At 36.1% G+C, this 14,555-nt stretch overlaps 1 long non-coding RNA gene across 1 annotated transcript in view; it reads left to right on the top strand.

Annotated features, from left to right (window-relative positions):
• Positions 1 to 2,470: 2,470 nt before the first annotated feature.
• LOC127864039 (uncharacterized) overlaps positions 2,471 to 14,555 on the top strand; it is a 61,102-nt gene continuing 49,017 nt past the window's right edge. The window contains exon 1 of the long non-coding RNA XR_008041394.1: positions 2,471 to 3,351. This is a non-coding gene — a long non-coding RNA (uncharacterized LOC127864039). The remainder of the gene's footprint in view (positions 3,352 to 14,555) is intronic.

Below are 14,555 nucleotides of genomic sequence, written 5' to 3' on the forward strand. Positions count from 1 at the left end.
CACCCTCACACTATACCCCCCCCACCCCACCCCCTCCCCAATTTTTTTCTTAAACGGTTAAAAAACAAAACTATTTATTTTGATTATTTTATGTTTGAAATACCGTCCAACCATCGCACCCAAGAATCCCCCCACCCCCCCTCCCCCCACCCGAATCCCCCCCCCCATTTTTTTTTTTTTTTTTTTTTTAAGATCATCTCACAAATTACCACCACACCCTCACACTATACCCCCCACCTCACCCCCCCCAATTTTTTTGTATGAAACGGTTAAAAAACACAAATATTTATTTTTATTATTTTATGTTTGAAATACCGTCCAACCATCGCACCCAAGAATCCCCCCCCCCCACCACCCCACCCCCCCTCCACCCTCTCCACCCCCCCCACCCCCCCCACCCCCGATTTTTTTTTCCTTTTTTTCGCTTTTTTGGAAGAAAATGTAATAAATGTCCACACCCCCACACAATGCACCGCTCTTCACTCCACCCCTCCCTCCTTTGTGATTGAAAATGAGAGTCCCTTCACCTTTAAAAAGAAAATAGATGAGCGGTCTGCACCCGCAAGGCGGTGCTCTTGTTTTTACATTTACAATTATTTCAATATATTAATTTTGATAAAACCCTTTATGCTGCGAAAAAATGTTTTTATAATTTATGCATGAAAAGCTCGATTGCCAGGAGGATTACACCCGGTTGCTATAATCAGTCTCTTAAGTAACTGGCCACGATTTTATCGTGGAGGAGATCACTGTCGGGAACAATTCCTGTGGTATGTATTACAAAGCCGTAAAACTGCAATAAACCAATTAAATTATCGATTGATAGTGACACAGGAGTTATTCACGCATAACTGATTCACAACTGTTCCCATCTTAAGTGCATTGGGACCATCCAATGTGCATTGTGTAAACAATGAATCATGAGAATGATTCTTTTTCATTGACTTGATTCTGGTGATGATGATGATATTGATGATGATAAGAAAGATGAATATAATTTTTTTTGAATGAAAATTTTGTTTTATAGCTGATTTTAGAAAGGAAGAAATACAATTATTTAAAGTCAATACATTTTTTAGTATATGTACACATATTTACCATTTTGTTTATACAAAAAGTGAACAGTTGGCCATGCACTCATCAACTCCAGACTCCCTATGACCCAACCCCCTCTTAAGAGGCCACCCTGCTTAAGCAGCCAATGTGGCCGTTTCCCTTGACTGGCTGCTTAAGAGGGGTTGGACTGTTTACTTATTCATGACATGCCCATGAAGTTCCACGCTTAACCCTTTGCATGCTGGGAAATTTGTCGTCTGCTAAAATGTTGTCTGCTGTATTTCTAAAATTAGCATTTTCTTTGATTTTTTTCTAAGACCACTATCAGAATAGCAAACAGTTTGGATCCTGATGAGACGCCACGTTCTGTGGCGTCTCATCTGGATCCAAACTGTTTGCAAAGGCCTTCAAAATCCGGTTCCAGCGCTCAAAGGGTTGATTTCACAACACTATAAATGAGTATAAATTTAATAGAGGTTTGAATTGGTATTTTTAACAAAAAGTACTATTAATTTTGTTGCTGGATAAAACTGTTGGACAATTTGGAATATGCATTGTTTAAATACATGTCTATATTTAAACTGCCTTTTTTTGTGAGGATAACTGTAAAACTGCCCATTTCATAGTTCTGACAAAAGAACAAGATAAATAAATAATGATTCATAAAACAGTACATTTGGATTTCATTTTGTATGTAATGGATAATTTTGCTTTATGTTGTTATTATTTACATAATAAATCAATAAATTATATTACATCATTTAATTAAGTAATAAATTTGTAACAACCATTTATCCACTTAAATGTTAAAGAGATTTCAACGATATGGCTTAAAAAGCTCTGTTAATAATAACTTTTTTTTCTGATTTTTGTGTAGAATACAGACTGAAAAATTCAACAAACATATAATTCTTGAGGATTATACACTTATTATGCTATGTTCACCATTCTACTCCTCGTCCTGAAACAAATAGTTGCCAGTAAGACTTGGATACCTAATACTGATCGCCTTCACACAACAGGCAGGTACAGTTCTGCGGTCATCATGTTGAAGGCGTCCATGTATCTCAAAGACGTTCTGGCGATAGGCAGCATGTCGCTTATAACGCTTTGTGTCCTCCACATATACCACCTGATCATGGGACAATTCTACTTTGTTATAAAGCATAAATAAAATGCTTTGCCTAAAACATTTTTAGATACAGTGGTTCATGATTTTGAGTTATTAATAAAGCATCAAAAGAGATTCATGTATGACTTTTTGCCCAAACCTGCATACCTTATAGGAGAACATTTTATGCCTGAACAGGTGGTCTACTAAGTACTCCTAGAACAAAACAGATTTCTTTGCAAATAAATTTTATTTACACAAGTTAGATCATTTAGCTCATTCATATTTGTTTGTTCACAGTTGATGTACAGAAGACACACTGGTCAGCCAAGGAATCATGTTCTGTGAATAGCAAGAATGTTACTTGAGCCAGGGAATCATGTTCTGTGAATAGCAAGAATGTTACTTGAGCCAGGGAATCATGTTCTGTGAATAGCAAGAATGTTACTTGAGCCAGGGAATCATGTTCTGTGAATAACAAGAATGTTACTTGAGCCAGGGAATCATGTTCTGTGAATAGCAAGAATGTTACTTGAGCCAGGGAATCATGTTCTGTGAATAGCAAGAATGTTACTTGAGCCAGGGAATCATTTTCTGTGAATAGCAAGAATGTTACTTGAGCCAGGGAATCATTTTCTGTGAATAGCAAGAATGTTACTTGAGCCAGGGAATCATGTTCTGTGAATAGCAAGAATGTTACTTGAGCCAGACACTGAAACTGTACTAGCCTCATTGTTGTCTAGGTGGAAGTGACTGGGGTTGAAATAGTTGTCTAGTGGGCAGCAGAAATGGAACCCTAGCCGGACGCTGGACATGTGCTGACATCCAATTTGTCAAGGTGGAAGTAACTGTGCTTGGAATAGGTGTCTAGTGAGCAATAACAATGGAACTCAAGTCTGACACTTAAAATGTACTAACCTCCCTCCTGTTGAGGTGGAACTGACTGTGCCTTTAATAGTTGTCTAGTGAGCAACATAAATGGAAGTCTAGCCAGACGCTAAACAAGTACTGACATCCTATTTGTCTAGATGGAAGTGACTGTGGTTGGAATAGTTGTTTAGTGTGTACTGGATATAGAACTGAAGTTAGAAAGTGGACCTGTATTGACCTCACTCCAGTTTGGGTGGAAGTGCCTCTGCTTGGGATAGCTGTCCAGTCAAAAATTACAAGTCAAATCTTGTCAGGTAAAATTACATAGATATCAATAACAGTCGCAGCCTCAGTGGCATGCAGCCCAATCACAGATTGCATGCTCAACTGAGGTTAAGTTCTTAGATGTGTGCTATTGTGATCAGTCACTGTCTGCTGTGTGTTGTCTGTCGTGTTTTGGTAACACAGGAAAGAAGTTTAAAAAAACTGGACTTGCGTTCTTAGTTCTCACCCATTTAAGAAACAATCCATATGTGATACTGTGTGTTGTAAATTTGTGTTGAACATTGTAATTTTAGACAAATATTCATTGCAGTGTTGTTAGTAGCAAGTTGGTCTTAGCAATTATCAAGTCATTAAGATAACTGTTAATTAATACTTGTATGAACTGGGTTAAATTATTGTGAATGAATATTTCATTAATTCCATAAATTTAACACCAACATTAAAGCAAGTTAATGACATGTTCATGTCTTTAGTTCATGTCTAAAAGCGTATGCCATATGTATTTCAGTTTTTGTATAGACATTAAGAACTTCTAAAATTCCATAAAGTGATTGAAAATCTCAATTTAACTTATAATTCTTGGACAAACAGAGTTTGGTACAATATTTTAATTTTGAGTGGTCTCCCTTGGACTTGCTTTACTGAGTCAACTCGTATACGTCACTTCCATTTGTTAACCAATCCCTGAATAATGTGAATATGCCATGAGGTTGGATTAAATGGACAGTCAACAAGATTGAGGAAAAAAAAAGTTTTAAAATACCATGTTTTTTTATAACTATTAGTTTATATTGATTTAAATATAACGACTAGTAAGTCTAGTATATTCCATTACTTGAAAAATGTTGTTAAGTTTTCATATTTTCAGTATATTCAGTAATAAAATTTTACTGAGTTTGTCTCTCAGGTAAATACCAGTTAACAATAAATAACGCACGTAGATTAATCATCATCGTCACATGGTAAAACCAGGAATGCAAATTGCGCATGTGTATATTGTATATATTGTATATAATAATTATTGTATATATTTCATATATAAAATGATCAATCTACTTGCGTTATTTATAGTTAACTGCTTACATATTCCTCTGCTATATTGCTTAAGTGCTAGATGGTAACAAAATTGCTGGGCATATACCTTGTGTAAGTTCACCCTTTCCTTGACAGCCATTTAGCCAATATAAGCCTCTCCACGTACCACAAGTCCTAGGTGCCTGCTGACCAGTGGCTGATAGCCATCTTATCAATATCAGTACCCCATCTTTACAGGCATTATTGGAACAACGCTGTTTTTAGCCCTCATTGCTTTTGAACCTGATATTCTCATTAAATTGAAATATTATTGAAAAATACTCATATGAAAGTTTTAGCTAATAAATATTTTCTTTCCTGTGGTGTAAACTGTATGTTTCTACCCTAATTTATTGGTCAGTTATAGTCATGCAAAGTTGACCGTTGTGTGTTTTAATGCGTTTCAATGCAAATCTACCTCTTTGGAAACGCAACCCTCATTGCCTTTAAACCTGATTTTCTCATAAAAGTTGAAATATTATTGAAAAACACTCAATATGAAAGTTTTAGCTAATAAAATTTCCTTTTCTGTGGTGTAAACTTCTGTTTCTACATTATTGTTGTGTGTTTTACTGGGTTTAAATGCAAATCTCTTTCCAGCTCATATAGAAACTTTGCCAAGTTGGTGAGTTAAATCAAATACAAATAATTATATTTTGGAATATTAATTTTTTTTCTTACTTTTCAAACTACAATTCTTCTTTCTTGAAGATTTTTTCTATTTTATAAATTCATTCTGCAAGCCTCAAAATTCATGTAAATTCTTATAAATAACTATAGAAAAACACAGAGTTTCTCGAACAACTTCATTAATTTACAAAATCAATTGTTTTATTAACCAGGTTTTTAACCAGGTTTTCCGAAGGAAAAAACTGGTTATTAGATTGTCAAATGCGGGCGGGCTGGCTGGCTGGCGGGCTGGCGGGCGGGCGGGCGGAACAAGCTTTTCCGGGCCATAACTTTGTCGTTCATTGTGAGATTTTAAAATCATTTGGCACATTTGTTAACCATCATTAGACGGTGTGTCGCGCGAAAAAATTACGTAAATATCTCCAAGGTCAAGGTCACACTTTGAGTTCAAAGGTAAAAAATAGCCATAAATGAGCTTGTCTGGGCTATAACTATGTCATTCATTATGAGATTTTAAAATCATTTGGCACATTTGTTCACCATCATGGGACGGTGTGTCGCATGAAAGAATCACGTCAATATCTCCAATGTCAAGGTCGCCACGACTAAAAATAGATTTATTTTAAAACAAACTTACAAAGGGGGTTAATTTTGTTTGTTCATTTCAAAAGTTCAGTTTGAGTTGTCTCCCTTTATCAGATTTTTTTTCACAATGAAAACCTGGTTTTGTGACAATTTTGTCCCTTGTTTCTTATAAAATTCTTACAATACTTGGTATTTCTATTACATTAATTAACCAAATGATTTTTCCGAAGGAAAAAACTGGTTATTAGATTGGCGAATGCGGGCGGGCTGGCTGGCTGGCGGGCGGGCGGGCGTTCGGGCGGAACAAGCTTGTCCGGGCCATAACTTTGTCGTTCATGGTGAGATTTTAAAATCATTTGGCACATTTGTTAACCATCATTAGACGGTGTGTCGCGCGAAAAAATTACGTCAATATCTCCAAGGTCAAGGTCACACTTTGAGTTCAAAGGTAAAAAATAGCCATAAATGAGCTTGTCTGGGCTATAACTATGTCATTCATTATGAGATTTTAAAATCATTTGGCACATTTGTTCACCATCATGGGACGGTGTGTCGCACGAAAGAATCACGTCAATATCTCCAATGTCAAGGTCGCCACAACTAAAAATAGATTTATTTTAAAACAAACATACAAAGGGGGTTAATTTTGTTTGTTCATTTCAAAAGTTCAGTTTGAGTTGTCTCCCTTTATCAGATTTTTTTTCACAATGAAAACCTGGTTTTGTGACAATTTTGTCCCTTGTTTCTTATAAAATTCTTACAATACTTGGTATTTCTATTACATTAATTAACCAAATGATTTTTCCGAAGGAAAAAACTGGTTATTAGATTGGCGAATGCGGGCGGGCTGGCTGGCTGGCGGGCGGGCGGGCGTTCGGGCGGAACAAGCTTGTCCGGGCCATAACTTTGTCGTTCATTGTGAGATTTTAAAATCATTTGGCACATTTGTTAACCATCATTAGACGGTGTGTCGCGCGAAAAAATTACGTCAATATCTCCAAGGTCAAGGTCACACTTTGAGTTCAAAGGTAAAAAATAGCCATAAATGAGCTTGTCTGGGCTATAACTATGTCATTCATTATGAGATTTTAAAATCATTTGGCACATTTGTTCACCATCATGGGACGGTGTGTCGCACGAAAGAATCACGTCAATATCTCCAATGTCAAGGTCGCCACAACTAAAAATAGATTTATTTTAAAACAAACATACAAAGGAGGTTAATTTTGTTTGTTCATTTCAAAAGTTCAGTTTGAGTTGTCTCCCTTTATCAGATTTTTTTTCACAATGAAAACCTGGTTTTGTGACAATTTTGTCCCTTGTTTCTTATAAAATTCTTACAATACTTGGTATTTCTATTACATTAATTAACCAAATGATTTATAAACATGTATAGATACCGGTAACAATTTAATTGGATGTTGCATAATGTGCCATGAATATTCATATAATCAATTTGCATTTTGTATTTTATTACCGATCGAAATCCGGCAATGTCGGCGTCTTCAATAAGTCTTCAGTTCTTGTATTTATTTGCAAAATTCCAATTTTAGGCGGCTACTTGATTATCAAATACTCCAGTTTATAATCTGATCGCCGAAATATAACTTTAAAACCCAGAAGTCGCCGACAAACCCGTGTATTTGTGTACCAAATTACAAAACGCCGAGGTAACATGGCACGCGCGCCAGTGTCAGACTACTGCTGCGTCCGGTAAACATGTTTATTCAAAGTGTCTAGAACCCGTGTTTCTTATCCCTAAATGTTAGATTAGCACGTGCGCTATTAATTATTATGTTGGTCAGTTCAAAGGAATATTGCAGACCGCCTACTGCGTCTTTGTTTTATTGCCCAATCAAGCACCTATAATCCAATATCCTGTGTATTACGAAACACAAACTTTAGATAAGCACGTGTCGTTTATAAAAACATTTGAGTGTACATGCCCATTAAACGTATCAATGTAATTCTCGTATATGATCTCGGAAACAAACATTTACAATATAATGGAATCAAACAACAATAAGAATGAAATCGCTTTACACCCAAATCATATTATATTCCTATGGAACGTGTTAATAACTCGTTAATAATAAATAAATTTTTGCGCCATTTTTAACGAGTTATTTATACGTTTTCGGAAAATGTCCAAATTAAAGGGTTCGAGAATAGCAGTTATTTTAGGACATTACCAAATGCCCGAAGCGCGCACATCCCGGAACTTGATTTACGCATGTCAAATGGTAAACCCTCGTCTTGATTGGTCGCCAATTGCATCATAACTTTAAATAGCAACATTACCGGATGTTTACTCGACAGTTTAGAAAAATGATGAACGTAGGTGTATATGCATTTCTGTTACACTTAAAACGTTATTTTATGCATTGAAATAGCAAATAAAATCGTGCCTCGTAAAAATGCGTATATATCAGGTAATAGATAGGGTAGTAGAAATGCGTAGATAACAGGGAATCGATACAGGCGTAGATACGTGTATTTGACAGGGAATCGATAGGGTCGTAGAAACGCGTACCTGTCAAGGAAAGGGTTAATACATGCCATTTACCCACAATCTATTTGATTACATCTCTATTTGGTTTATTATATGAACAACAACAAATACATCTGGAGCAGTATGGCAAAACTTCTGTGTCAAACAAATATAAATAATCAATAAGAAACATCCTTAAGTGAATTGTAATTTTAAGACAGTGTTATGTTTCAGATGCTATTATAACATGTATTGCATGTTGCCTTTCTAAGGTTTGCTTGTCAGCATGATTGTGGCAATCCAACTATTTTTTTCCTGTCAAACTTAGCAATGTTTGTATGAATCTGGAGTGATATATACATAGGACAATTGTTAGTGACTATTTGATATATCTGTTAAGTTGTTAACTCTTATCGCGTTTAATTTGGTTGTTATTGTATATATGAACTAGGATATAGTAGCTATCGGTCCTACACAGTCAACATTTAAGTTTGCCCTTAGGTTTACCAGATCTTCTTGGCGCTCCTCACAAGTGGTTATTTCCGTTGATCTGGATTGTGACATCCGATTGTGTGTGGTACTGATATAAATATAGTTAAGAGTAGACACAATCCAAAAATATTGTGTATGCCCTGGGATTGACTGATGAGGGGGAATACATATAGATTGACCCGTCCTTCTATCTCTTCACGGTTAACACAAAATGACACATTCCATATAATATCAATAATGTTTCCTACAAAGCTTTCATACTTGCATGGATGTTGTCCTTGAACACTATCAACACACCCACTCTAACTTTACCTCATGTTGCTTTTGACGCTGACCTACTTTTGGCTCAGACTAATGCAGAGTTCAATCTCTTGTTTAACCCTTTACCACTTAGATACATATTTTGACACATCTGTAGTCTCTTAGAAAGTTAAATTTGAATACAGACCTATCTTACTACATTCAAGTTTTAAACGCTTCAATTCCAACCCTTAGATACTGGTTAGCAGCAAACAGCATAAAGCCTGAACAGCCTGTGAGTTACTCTCATGCTGTTCTGGTTTTATGCTGTTTGCACATAGCCATTTTCACTGCTTTGAGTGGGAAAGGGTTAACTAAACTAAAATTTACGCACTCCATCTAACAACTTGACCATTAAGTTGACCAACTTCAAGACTTAATCTCATTTAGAAGGTCTTGTAACACCCAATTTATCAATTTTTATTTTCACCTTCACAGTTTCCTTATTGTGTCACCTGTAGTGCTGCAACAATACGCCCAAAACCGTATTGCAATATATTGTCAGTTCAAAAACCCGTATTGCAATATATTGCAATATATTGCTAACTTGTACCAAAATTATAACTTGCCAATTACCCAATAATCCCGTATATTCCAGTTTTAAAGCAAATTCTGGTATATATTTACTATAAATGTGCTCAAGAATAACAAGAAACACAAACATTCGCAAATTTTCTTAAGTATCAAATACATTTTGGCATTCATTACTATTTAAAGATGTGATGAAATAACTTCCAACCGGGGCGTTTTTTTCCACTGAACACGCGTAATTCACCTGACGTGATGTTCCCGTTTTTATACAACACAAAATACACCCATACTTTCCATGCAACGTTCTACATGTCTGTATAATTTTCGCCCACTTTTTATTGAGACAAAGAATAAAGAACTTTTTATTTGACGCTAGAATTTTTTATTGTCGCATTAGCCAGGTTTTTTTTTTACTAAGAAAGTGACGCCGCGTCTTCCCCTACCAGAATTTTTCCCCTAAAACTACCATTTCCCCTCCAAAAATATAATTTTTCACCAAAATATAATATTTTACCCTCAAAGAAATGTTGTTTTTTTCTTTTAGGAAGTCAACACTTATCCAATTTGTACCATGTACAACGATCTCGCTCTCTCTCTCTCTCTCTCCCAACAAACACTCAAATCTGGGAATACCAGTGATTCTATATATAGCTCTTAAATTACGTCATGGAAACCGGGCAACTAATCATATTAATCATGTGACTATTTTACTGGATTCCGGTCTTGCGTGAGAAGGGTGTTTTGTCAATTAATTACCGGAAACCAGTGGAATTTTCATCCGGGTTATGTGAAAGCCAAGATATAAATGTTAAAACAGAAAAAAGTCTCACAATTGGCGTTCATACACGAACAAAATAAAACGTTCGGACTCTAAAAATATTAATTGCGTTGACGCATTTTTTAAGAATAAATCATCAAAAACTGTTGAAACCCAGCAGGATTCAGAGGTACATGTAATCAACATCGATTAATACTGTCGGATTATTGTGAAAGTGAAAGTAGACAATCGGCAGCTGCCGCACCTTTCCCTTGCAATACTGTAGCAGATCTAGATCGTCAACCCATTCATCATGAAATTGAAATCACAATATTAACATCGTTCCCCGGCCCCAGTTGAAAACATTTCCCATTATTAGATCTACCCCTGCAACTTTATTTTCCCCTTTTACCCAGCGTCCAGCGTCTTCCCCTTTTTCTAAAAAAAACCCCTGCATTAGCATTAAAATTTGGAAGCGTATTTCCGAAATTCGGATTACAAATTTAATAATGCTCAATTCAGAATCAAACGAAACATTTACAGCTGTGCGCAATAATTCAACGATAATCTGTTCAAAAGCATTGAACGAATGCTCCGATGTAACAACGCTACTCCGTATAATAAACTTTCAGAATGCTATTTTTACGAAAAAAAATATTTACACTACTTTGTTTTGTTTACCTTGTTATCATTATTTCGGATGGCTTTTCTGGACGAAATGTGAATGAATTTTTGTAAAATTTTCGTACCGGTATGATGAAAATCGTATCGCAATACAATATGCGGATTGCGTATTGCGATATATACCGGTATATTGTTACAGCACTTGTCGCCTGACTATGGACAGGGGACATATAGGTGCTACTTTTTGGCGGTGTCGGCAGTGGCGTCACAATTTTTCGAAAAAGGCCCATAACTTCTCTGTCCCTTCAGATATTGCTTTCATATTTGGTATATCTGGACAACACCTTTGCATGCGCATACAATTTTGTACCCCTGTGACCTTGACCTTGAACTTAGGTCAGCGTTTAGGTTTGAAATCTGCGACCGCGATTTAAAAAAGGCTACTGTGTCCCTTCAAATATTGCTTTCATATTTGGTACGCATGTGTATCTGGACAACACCTTTCAATGAGCATGTAATTTTGTAACTTGTGGTCCGCGTTCAGGTTTCAAAATCTGCAACCGCGATTAAAAAAAAGAGCTCATAACGTCATATAGATGCTACTTTTTTAGCGTTGTTGGCGGCGTCACACTTTTTTTGAAAAAGCCTCATAACTTCTGTGTCCCTCAGATATTGCTTTCATATTTAGTACACATGTGTATCTGGGCAAGACCTTTCCAAGCGCATACAAGTTTTGCCTCTGTGACTTCGACCTTGAACTTAGGGTCTGCGTTTAGATTTTAAAATCTGCGACTGCGACCCAAAACAGGTTCATAACTACTATGTCTTGAGCTTTACTTAAAACATTTTTTATAATATAACTAATAATAAACGATTTGACATTTGTGAACTTTGACAGTTAAAAAGATGTTGGTTAACTAGAAATGTACTACAACCACCACAAACCTGTGTGGATAGAAGTTTAAAATTGAAAAGAATGCACAAATTATAGTACAAAGAAAGGAATATTGTGTTTGATCTATCTGTTTGTTATTAGATTTACAATATTCATAGAAAATTATTTTGGTCTTTCATTTAAAAATGTTGTGCTTATTCAATATGTTACTGAGTAGGACAAACCAGGGTTAAAGTTTGATTGTACAACATTAAGAGTTAATGTCCCATCCCAGATATACTAGTACACACTTAACACAGGTATGCTTTTATCAGGCGACACATCAATTTCGCAGAGATCTAGTTGTGTACTTAGATTTTTCACTTTCTTCTTTCCAATTTCTTTTAATTATAATTGTCATTTCCCATGTTCCTGGCATTGTCTTACATGTATGTTTTATTTCCATTTGCTATCCATCCATTGTACTCTGTCTGTTTGAGAGTAACCATCCAGGGCCCTCAATCCATTTTAGGGGAAGCGGGTCGCTACCCTCGAGAGGGGGCATTTTTGCGGCGTTTCGCTTTTGGGGGGATTTTTTTACTTACTCTCTCATTATTACATTTGTACATGTTTGCACTATATTAATTTCTTTTTTCATAATTTAGTATGTTTGACAAGATTAAATTGAAACAGAATTGAGATATAATAATCATGAGACACATCTTATTAAACAAGGAAGAGAAGAAGGGGTATATTGTTTTGCACATGTCTGTCGGTCGGTCTTTCGCCAGATGGTTTCTGGATGATAACTCAAGAACCCTTATGCCTAGGATCATGAAACTTCATAGGAACATTAATCATGACTGGCAGATGACCCATATTGATTTTCAGGTCACTAATTTAAGGGTCAAGGTCAATGTGACTCGAAATAGTAAAATGGTTTCTGGATGATAACTCAAGAACGCCTATGATCATGAAACTTCATAGGAACATTGATCATGACTGGCATATGACGACTATTGATTTTCAGGTCATTTGGACAAAGTTCAAGGTCATGGTGAGCCGAAATAGTAAAATGGTTTCCGGATGATAACTCGAGAACGCTTCTGCCTAGGATCTTGAAACTTCAAAGGAACATTTATCATGACTCGCAGATGACCCCTATTGATTTTCAGGTCACCAGGTCAAAGTTCAAGGTCACGGTGACCTGAAATAGTAAAATGGTTTCTGGATGATAACTCAAGAACGCCTATGATCATGAAACTTCATAGGAACATTGATCATAACTGGCAGATGACGCCTATTTATTTTCAGGTCATTTGGACAAAGTTCAAGGTCATGGTGATCTGAAATAGTAAAATGGTTTCCGGATGATAACTCAAGAACGCTTATGCCTAGGATCATGAAACTTCAAAGGAACATTGATCATGACTCGCAGATGACCCCTATTGATTTTCAGGTCACTAGGTCAAAGGTCAAGGTCACGGTGACCTGAAATAGTAAAATGGTTTCTGGATGATAACTCAAGAAGGCTTATGCCTAGGATCATGAAACTTCATAGGTACAATGATCATGACTCGCAGATGACCCCTATTGATTTTCAGGTCACTAGATCAAAGGTCACGGTCAAGGTGACCTGAAATAGTAAAATGATTTCTGGATGATAACTCAAGAACCCTCATGCCTAGGATCATTAAACTTCATAGGTACAATGATCATGACTCGCAGATGACCCCTATTGATTTTCAGGTCACTAGATCAAAGGTCAAGGTCACAGTGACTCGAAACAGTAAAATGGTTTCCGGATGATAACTCAAGAATGCTTATGCCTATGATCATGAAACTTCATAGGAACATTGATCATGACTCGCAGATGACCCCTATTGATTTTCAGGTCACTAGGTCATAGGTCAAGGTCACGGTGACTCAACTTAGAAAAATGGTTTCCGGATGATAACTCAAGAACAGACAATACCAAACTTCCAGATTGATGTCAGACATTCGGTCTGACGGATTGACAAATTCTGTCAGACCGGATGAGTGTTTGTCAGACCAAACAAAAAGAGAGAAAACACAAAATACAATGACGGTTACACATAGTATTTATTTATATCATGATGACATATATCAAGTATGTACTATCTAGTAATTTAATAAAACTAGTATGTTACTATATATTACTAGATATTATCAGATATCGGAATAGAGATTGGAATTAAAATAATTGATTATCTTCTAATTGTCTCCTTCCTCCTGAAAATCTGAACAGTAATCACTCTTGTCATCTGTACAGTATTGATCATTGATTTGTTGAGTTTCTGCGTCAAAGTCTACGACATTATCAGGTTCAGCAGTCTCCTGCTCATCTGAGGTACCTTCAATTAATAGATGATCAATCACTTGAGTCTCGTCAAATTTGTGTTGCCAACATTCTCAATATAATAGTATTAGTACCAGGTAATACTTTGGTAAGAAACCTCAGCTTATCTGGCAAATCTCACAATACAAAATATAAAGACACTAAGATTAGTTGTGAAATAATCTTTTTGAAAGAAGACAACAATATTTTGAAAACGAAATCACCTGAAAACAATTAAACGTCAACGTTATTTTCGCTTCGCAATGCTGTTTACATTGAAGACAATTGACCTCTTAACATATGCGAGCACCTTTTGTTGCATGGTCCCTGCTCTCGCATTTTGCGAATTGACATGCACATGAGCGTAGAACTAGTACTTTATACATATCCGTTCGGAAATTTCCAGACGCTGTCACGGAATATACTGTATTTCAGATACATCGGAACACACTTGGCAAATTCCGTCTCTACGTTTTTCAGAATATTTTACGAAAATAGTATCGCGTGATCCGAGTT

Source organism: Dreissena polymorpha, chromosome 1 (genome assembly GCF_020536995.1).
Source record: "Dreissena polymorpha isolate Duluth1 chromosome 1, UMN_Dpol_1.0, whole genome shotgun sequence".
In the NCBI taxonomy this organism is placed as follows: domain Eukaryota; kingdom Metazoa; phylum Mollusca; class Bivalvia; order Myida; family Dreissenidae; genus Dreissena; species Dreissena polymorpha.